General features: G+C 45.9%; 1 long non-coding RNA gene across 1 annotated transcript; it reads right to left on the reverse strand.

Moving 5' to 3' along the window:
* Positions 1 to 548: 548 nt before the first annotated feature.
* On the reverse strand, positions 549 to 5,139 carry LOC118893550. Its single transcript, XR_005019486.1, has 3 exons — positions 5,036 to 5,139; positions 4,724 to 4,882; positions 549 to 781 (listed from the first exon to the last, which is right to left on the reverse strand). It is a non-coding gene; the product is annotated as an uncharacterized LOC118893550 (long non-coding RNA).
* Between the last annotated feature and the right edge of the window lie 3,593 nt (positions 5,140 to 8,732).

The raw sequence follows: 8,732 nt of genomic DNA on the forward strand, positions 1-8,732 counted from the left end.
CATGGACCATTCAGTGAAAAACTTGGGGTTGTTTTGAACACTGTCAGAGTTGGGTGGAAAGGCCTGCAAGAAGCCAGGTGACAGATTCTACCAGTGCCTTCAGAGAACCTTAGAGCAGGAAATAATCTAGAGATGGTCTGGTCCAGTATTTTCCAGCTCTCAGGCACTGTATCATCCTGAGAGAGCCTGCCATCTCTGAATGCCACCCGCACTGCTGTTTATTTATAGTTTGCTTGAAATCAACTCATTTTTTAATTTACATGAATGTATTGAAATACATTATATATATATATATATATATATATATATATATATAATTAATATTTATTCATGAAACCGTGGATTTGATTTGCTGGATGTAGATTCTTCTAATATGTTCGACTGTTCCAGTTCATGCATTTCTAATAAACACATAGTGATTAGAAAATTAAAATGTGTTCATGTTCCACACTTTGATCAGAAACTCTGATCCAGTCACGTGCCTTATTTGTCTAAAGCAGAAAACGCAGCATGAAAGAAGAAAATATGGCACAGATAATAGACTCAAGTCTTGGAATCTAGGGCTCTTTGCAACTAAATATCCCCTTTTGACCTTAAGATCTGCAACATTAGCGCCCTAAAGTTGTGTGGCACAACAGTGTCAGGAGGTAGGAGATATACACGCCCATCAAAGTCTTCCCAGGGGGGCCCTGGGGGGTAGGGCCGTGGGCGAGTTGAGGCTCTCCTTCGTGCCAATCACCATCTTCTCCCAGGCTGTGTATCACTTCTGTAATCTTGTTTTCTGCGTAAAAAAAAAGGAAGGTAAAGTTATTTTAATATTTTTATAATATACATCCTTCATAAATCCAGAAAGATGTGCATTGCCCTTTAAATTACGGGAAAAATTCATTTTTGCTCTTTGCCAAGTGCTTCCTCTCTGATAATCATACCTGTCGGTGGTCGAGCATGTGCTTTGCACCAGGCGCTGGCTTAAGGATTTATCCAAATTATTTCCTTCTCACCAGCCTAGAAGGTAGATCGTATTATCTGTGTCTTCCAGCAGCAGTAAGGGGTAGAAACGGGGTCTGAGCTCAAGTATCTCTCCTACGTTGATTTCTTGTCAGAGCAGCAGGACGATTTTGTTGTTGTTGTTTGTTTGTTTTTGGTTTTTGGGGGGTTTTTTCTTTTTTTTTGTTTTTGTGGTGTTGTTTTATTTTGGGGGGAGCGCACTACATAGCTTGTAGTAGGATCTTAGTTCCCCAGCCAGGGATGGGACCCGCGCCCTCTGCAGTGAAAGCACAGAATCCTAACCACTGGACCGCCAAGGAATTCCCCAACGCTGATGTTTTAGAGGTGGGACGACGGTCACGCTTGACCTGATAACAGCATTAAAGCCTGCACAGCGCTGCCTCCTCTGAACCTGGCCTGGAGGTGGGCGGGATGATGCTGGTTCCCATTATCCAAACTGCAGAAGCTCACAGGCAAAGGGTGTCCATGACGTGCCCATAAATTCACACAGCTGAGGCCTGGAACCCAGCCACTTCTGGCTCCTGGCTCTTTCCAATCGTTGAGCACGTTGCCCACAGCTGGTTGGATGCAGTTATATCTAAGGGTGGAAGCAGAGGTAGCTGGGCGCGCCCGGCACAGACTGCACCTGCCCGGGCGACAGCCTTGCTGTGGGGAGCGCCTGTCCGCCTGCCTCCCTACAAAGGGCGATGTCAGAGAGGCTTGTCATCTGATAGTCAAGAGCTCATCCTGCCAGTCAGGGGAGAGTCAAAACATAGTTAAAGTTTAGTGGACTTCATCCCTTAAGAATAAAAATAATAATGGTGCAATTAATAGCAATCCTGTGCACTTTTATGGATGCTTTCATCTGAGAATCAAAGTGGTTTGGAAGAGAAGCCATCATTAGGCTGATTTTACAGATGGGAAAAGTCAAATGACTTGCCCAAGGTCAGGGCCGAATCAGCCCTGGAGCCACGGGGAGAAGGCCAGTCTCTCTCCCTCCATCCCTCTCTGTACCTGGCACTTTGGTAGTTATCCTTCATCTGAGGATCTTAACCTCCCAACAATTATCACCGTTCATCAGTGGCCAAAAGAAAAAAAAAATCTCTACCTGGCTTGCCCATCAGCGGAGGTCTCCATCCTATGCTGCCTCTCCTGGCCGACAGGGAAGAGTGAGTGCCATGCCCCACTACCATCCCCCATCCCCCTACTCCTCCCCCACGCTCAGGCGGGGCCCAGGGTCCTGGTCTCACCACTCGGTGGGGCTGAGGCCCCACGAAGTCAAGACCACCTAGAGGGGTGGGATAGGGAGGGTGGGAGGGAGGGAGATGCAAGAGGGAAGAGATATGGGGACATATGTATACATATAACTGATTCACTTTGTTATAAAGCAGAAACTAACACACCATTGTAAAGCAATTATACTCTAATAAAGATGTTAAAAAAAAAAAAAGAGACTGGGAGTGAAACAGGCAGCCAGCCCAGTATGTGAAGCCATTTCCAATATAAAATACTGAAAGTCATTTTGATGATGCCGGTTTTGAGGGTGTGTTTATTCCAACTCACATAAATCCAGACATTATGGCACAAGGTAAAAACCGGTTTTGGAGTCAGACACACCTGGATTTGAATTTTGACTCTGCCACTTATTAGCTTAAACAAATTGCTTGGCTTCTCTGAGCCTCAATGTCTTTTCTTCCCCCCAATCCCAGAGCCTCAACGTCTTTGTTCGTAAAATCAGTATGGCTGTTATCTTAGGTACCTTTGACTCAACAAAATCAGCTACTTGTGCTCTCTCTTTCTTTAATTGAAACAGCGTAAAATGATATTTTACATATATAGTCCTGAATATACTGTACATTGCCATAGACATTATAGAATGGTGCATATCTGCACCCAGGGTGCAGAGGATACATCGCACACCAGATATATCAAAATGTATGGGTAAATATTTTTAAAGGACTTTCGAGAAGAATTTTAATAATATTCAATTTTTGTCTTTGCACTCTGATTTGGGGCTATAATGCCCTTCCACCGTAATAACCATTCGTGATTGTTGGGAGGTTAGAGCCCGTGGGCTCTCCACCAATGGGAACGATTTCTATTAGGCACAGTCTACCAAAAGTACAAAGCTGAAAAAAAATTGAAACAAAAACTCTTGCTTCTAGAAAGGAAAAAAGGAGGCGAAAGAAGAAGAGGCAGAAGAAGAGAAAGAGCCGCCCTGAGCTGCTGTGATTGGCTAGCACCGTGCGGGGCTGTCCTGATGGTCCTCCTCAGCCCCCCAGCCCTGGAAGACGCGTCGTGCATCTCGCTGCACAGACGAGGAAGCAGGTTCCGCGTCATGACAGAACCTGTCCAGGTTCACAGAGCCAATAAACGGCTAACAGGGATTTGAGCTCCCGCCTGTCTGATCCCCAAGCTTGTGTTCTCTATTGCATACTTGGAAGTCTTCTTCCTTAGAAGACATTTTTCACGGATTGGATGGTGGAGAGGTATCTGCTTGTATCCATCAGGGTCTGGGCAGGAAACAACAAGCACACTCACCCCAGGCCCTGATGGTCAGTGAAAATCAAAGGTGTGGGCAAGGTGAGATGCCTGGGGAGCTACTGCCCCAGACCCAAAGGGATGACAGGAGGTAGCAGTTCCCGGAATCTGAACAGAGAGAGTTATGTAGAGGAGCCCCTTCACCAGGGCGGGGCTCGGATGCGGAGGATACATACCCCACCTCCTTCCTCTACTGCCCCTGATCTCCAGATGGGCTCCCTACTGCCCAAATTATACTGAAAAGCAGAGGGCGAGGGAGCTACTTTTCCAAGTCCGCCTCCTAGGACAAAAAGCAGAAGAGAGACGAGTAAGGAGCACATGTGGGGTGGGATGATGGAGGACCAGTCTTCCTTCAGTTAGGAACAGTCCCAGTGGCAGGCTGCCTCCCTTCCCAGAGCCGGGCGGTAAAGTCCCTGCTGGCCCGTCCTAACTTGTTCTGAGAGTTCTTGAAAGATCTTGTCAGGAGGCAGGAAAGCATCCCTCGGAGCTGGTGAGAGAAGGACAACAAGTCCATTTTACAGATGAAGAAGTTGAGGTCCGAAAAGGGAAACGACTGGCACAAACACAACTAGGGACATCACCAGAAAGAGAAGACGGCAGATGGATTGTTCATTCTGGCCCCTAGCTGGCGTCTTAATCCATCCATCCCTTCATTCATTCATTCAGCAATTATCTAATTATCTGTGGCGCAGCCAAGGTGTCCCAGACGTCCTAATCGACAGAAAGCCTGGGGCGATGATGTGTTTTTTCATTCTTCCATGGTTCAGTTATAAATAGTGATAATCACTGACACCTATTCAGCGCTTACTGTTTGCCAGGGACTGTGCGAGGAACTTGCCTCTTGCCTGCATTATCTCATTTAATCCCCACAATAACTCTCGGAGGGAGGTATAATTGTTATTGTCTCCAGTTTACAAATAGGAAATGGAGACTTAGAGAGATTAAGTAACTTGTCCACCATACGAGATTAAGTAACTTGTCCACCATCACCCAGCTGGGAAGCGATGAAACTGAGCTCAGAGCCTAGATCTTTCTGACTCCAGAAGCTAGTGTTTAAGCCCTGGGCTGCATTTCGGAGGCCCAAACTGGCCACCAGTAGGCCAGGTGCTGCCCATAGACATGCTTTATTTGTTTTTAACCAAGCCAACGTGCAAAAACTGAGAGATTTCATTTTTAAAAATCCAGATTTCCTTACTTTTCTTTTGAAGGTCTGGGAGATTTGGCTACATGGGGCATGCGTTTCTTCCTGGCATAGCTGCCTGCTATGCAGCTCGCCCATGGCTGTCTGCCGCCTCTCTCCATAGACGGCCCGGTTTGTGGTCCTGGCTGGTCTGTCTCTTCATTCCACGGCAAACTGCAACAGATAGCATGATACGGGGTGAGTGCCCCCAGGATGGGGACTGGAGCTTTTGCCCTGGGCAGGGTCACTTTTCTTGCCACTTGGCCCAGACCCATGGGAAACCCTCCAATACAAAGGATTCAGGGCAGTAAACAGCTAATAACCTACCTTTCCTCTGCTCCTCCTGGCCGGCCCCGGCAATGGAGCGCAAAAGGCAGCCCCACAATGCCAGGAAAATGCCCAACCAAAGAGGTCTGTCTCCAAATGCAGCCCATGACAACCCCACTGAAGGCAGATAAAACATTTTCAACAATATCACCTTTTATCTTCGCTCTGTGGGCCAAACGGGTAAAACACAGTTGCCAAACACAAATTAATGTGTAATTATTTTCCTTGCCTGAATCATTTTCTTTCATGTGTCAGAGCATGCTGAGCAAATAGCACCACACCTTGAACTTTAATTGTGGTAATCAGGGCTCTGAGCCACAGGAAAGTCTTTTCCTAATGCCTCCTTTAGCTCTGACTTTCAAGTTGAAGCAACTGATTTTGTTTTTTCCCCTCCTCATCTCTTCTTTTTAAGGAAAAGAGACATATATTGGGGGACGTCTCAGGGCTGCTGCAACCAATATCATGCCTGCTTGGCTATGGGAAAGTGCTCTTCCCACCACAAACCAAATATAAATACAGCCGCCTTTAACAGGTGACTTACTGAGTTAATGGCTGTTCTTTTCTCTTATTCATTTGGTGACTAATTATTTGCCTAGTGAGTTTTAGACCACCTATCTTTGTATTAATACTCTAATGGGATACACGCTATATTGTTTATCTGCTAAGATGGTCTTGAAGTTTGAGTTGCATGAAACTAGCAAAGGGAAAAGAGAAGTGGGGGCTTACCGTGGGCCTCTGTTGAAAGGAACATGGGTTGACATCTTCTGATCCTCTAAGCCTGGTTTTGTACGTTATTTTGAGCTGTTTCTTCTTTCTGCCTCGGCAGACGTAAGGCGACACTCCCAGGTACATGGTGATAGTGATGGTTTAGACACGAGAAACCAGCTCTTCACTCACAGGAAAATCGCCTCCCTCTTGTCATTGGGGAAGATCGAATTCAAAGACATCTATGGGGAATCAAAACACAACTGCGGTTCTCCATGAATTCCAGTTCCTCAGCCCCGGGCATGACATCGTCATTGAATGGAAGTTCAATCAGTTCTTCCTGAGGCTCATTTGGGATCCTTGGAGATGAGGGAAGATGGCGAAGTTGATGATTTCACTTTCCTTTAAGTAATTCATGAATCTGGGTGCTGTTTTGAACACGAGACACAAAAAGCCCTTGAGTCTAGAAATTTTTTATCTCTTCCATTGTAGTGTTCTTCATTACGATGTGCCCAGCCCATGAAAGTTAGTATTAACATGACTGACACCTAGTAGGTACTCAGCAATATATGATAAGTAGAGGAATAAAATATGCATAAATGGATATCTTAAGAATTCATTTTGTTGGGGATAGGGGATTTCGTTGGGGATAGGGTTAATTCTTTATTCATGCAGCCATGAATGCATGAATTCATTTACTCAACAATAATTAAGTGCCTACCCCCAAAACTGAGGATTCTATAAAGAGAAAGAGTCAACCCCTGCTCTCAATAGGAGTCCGGAAGAGGCGAACATAGGTGGGAAAGTTTCAGAGCCCTGGAGTTACGGCTACTATGGAGAGAAACACAGCTGGTGTGCTTGCTGAGTGCTGAACAGAGATTCCTTGAGTGTAATTCTGACATGATATTTTCATTGACATTAACAATGAAGATGAAAGTCAAACAACAAGGACTATGTTGGAACCCCACTTGTTTATCAATATTGTTAGCAACTTCTTTGCGAAGTTGAATACTAGTTTTCAAATATCGAAAGAATATTTTCTTCCATTTTGGGGGCTATTCACAATGCAATGCAGCAAGTTGACTCTGCACTGTTGAGATTTTCTCCGTCACTTTGTTAAATCTAGTCAATCAACACAGCAATAAACTAAGCCCTGATAGGTAGCATTTGCCAATTTCTGTGGTGTAAATATTCCAGCTGTGGCTGAGCTCAAAGCTACGATAGTGATGTCACTGAGAGTTGCACAGCAGTGCCCTCTTACATAACATCGCCACCGTACAGATGCACTGGATGTAAATAATCTTCAGAGCATAGATATTAGTAAAATTTAATAAAATAATGAGGAAGTGGCAAGTTTTGAGTATTTATGACCTTTGTTTTTAATATAATTTACTTAATTATGTGTTTATAATTGAATCTTTAATAATTGCTGTGTTTAACAACCGGCTTGCAAAATTCCGGACAATTTAATAATTGGCTTTCATAGATTGGTAAGGGCAGGTTCCGGCCCATTCCTGGGCCTAACCCAACAGAGAGGTCAAGGAGGGCTTCCCAGAGAAGGAGATCCCTGAGCCGAGAAGCACCATAGTGTGGAGAAGATATTGGGCTCCCTCCAAAGTCCAACTCCAGGGATTTCAATCTCAAGTCTGCCTCTTCCTGGCTCCGTGACCTCGTTGCTAGTTGCTTGGCTATTTTGTGACTCAGTTTCCTGTTCCTTAAAGTGGGCATGATAATGCCTAACTCCCAGGTTTGCTTTGTAGATGACGTATCTGGCCTCTAGAGATGCTCTCACATGCTAATTCTTATTGCAAGACAAGTTGGAGCCCAAGGGGAGGTAGGGGAGGATGGCGACCATTCCAGACAGACTGGGAGAGCTAATGCACAAAGGCAGACAGGGAGAGAGCCAGGGGTTCGTAGAAAGAGCCAGTTGTTCTGCAGACACAGAATCCCTGAAAGGACAAATGAGGCTGGAAGAGTAGGCAGGGGCCTTGAATGTCATGCTCAGAAACTTCGCCTTGATCCTGGAGGTGGGTCCCTCTGCTCTAGGGGAGGTCTGTCTGGGCTTGTTTCCCCATCTTGAAAACAGAGCTCACTCAGCCCATCCCATCACTTGGGATGATTATAGCGATTAAAAGGACTACCTGGCAGACAGTAAAAATGGTTTAGTTATCATTGTTTTTATTATTCTGAGAGCCCTGCTCGGTACCTGGGAATGACAGGAGATGAATGAAGGTTTGTTATTTATGCTGGACTGTCCCAGGCAGAGATATTCCCCTCCTCCTCCCTCACCCCCGCCCTTGCCCCGCCATGCCATGGTCAGATGGCCCCCAGGTAGAGCTGGGAAGGCCTCTGGAAAAGATCTAACTGCTGCCAGAAGTGGCTTTCCCCAGGTGGCGATCTGGAGAGCGCAAGAGGTCAACACCTAGGAGAGCTCTATTTGAGTCCCTTTGAAAGAGTGATCACACCAGGCGGTGTCCTCACAGCCCACAGAAGCTGCTGTCAGTTTCCCAGGCGGCTGCCAGCTGTTGCTGGGGTCCACAGGATGCCATGTGGCCCCATCATGGCTGCCCAGAGACCTGGCCCTGGGACCGCCTTTTCTTCCCTGCGGTGGGTAGTCAGGTTGATCATCTAGATAATTTTTAGGCCCTAAATGTTATTGCTGAGGAAACAGTCAGAGACATTTGCTTGTTTGTTCTGCATGAAATCACCAGTTTGCCAGTTTATAGAAAGCTATTCAAGTCTCTGCCATTTGGCCTGAACAGATGCAAGCCAAGAACTTACTGTTGCTTTTTTAATGAAATACCTACTGTGTGCCAGGGGCTTCCCCAGACTACCACCCACAGTTGTTTGTGAGAGATTTCTGGAGATAAGTCTGGTGGACAGAGGAGCAATGTGTTTACGAAGCATCTGCACGGTGTTGTCTCATTAAAGCCTTAGGATGGCTTGAGGGGCAGCTGGTAAGAGTGCCTTTTCAGAGATAAGAAAAAGGAGC

This window comes from Balaenoptera musculus, chromosome 3, assembly GCF_009873245.2.
Source record: "Balaenoptera musculus isolate JJ_BM4_2016_0621 chromosome 3, mBalMus1.pri.v3, whole genome shotgun sequence".
Lineage (NCBI taxonomy): Eukaryota > Metazoa > Chordata > Mammalia > Artiodactyla > Balaenopteridae > Balaenoptera > Balaenoptera musculus.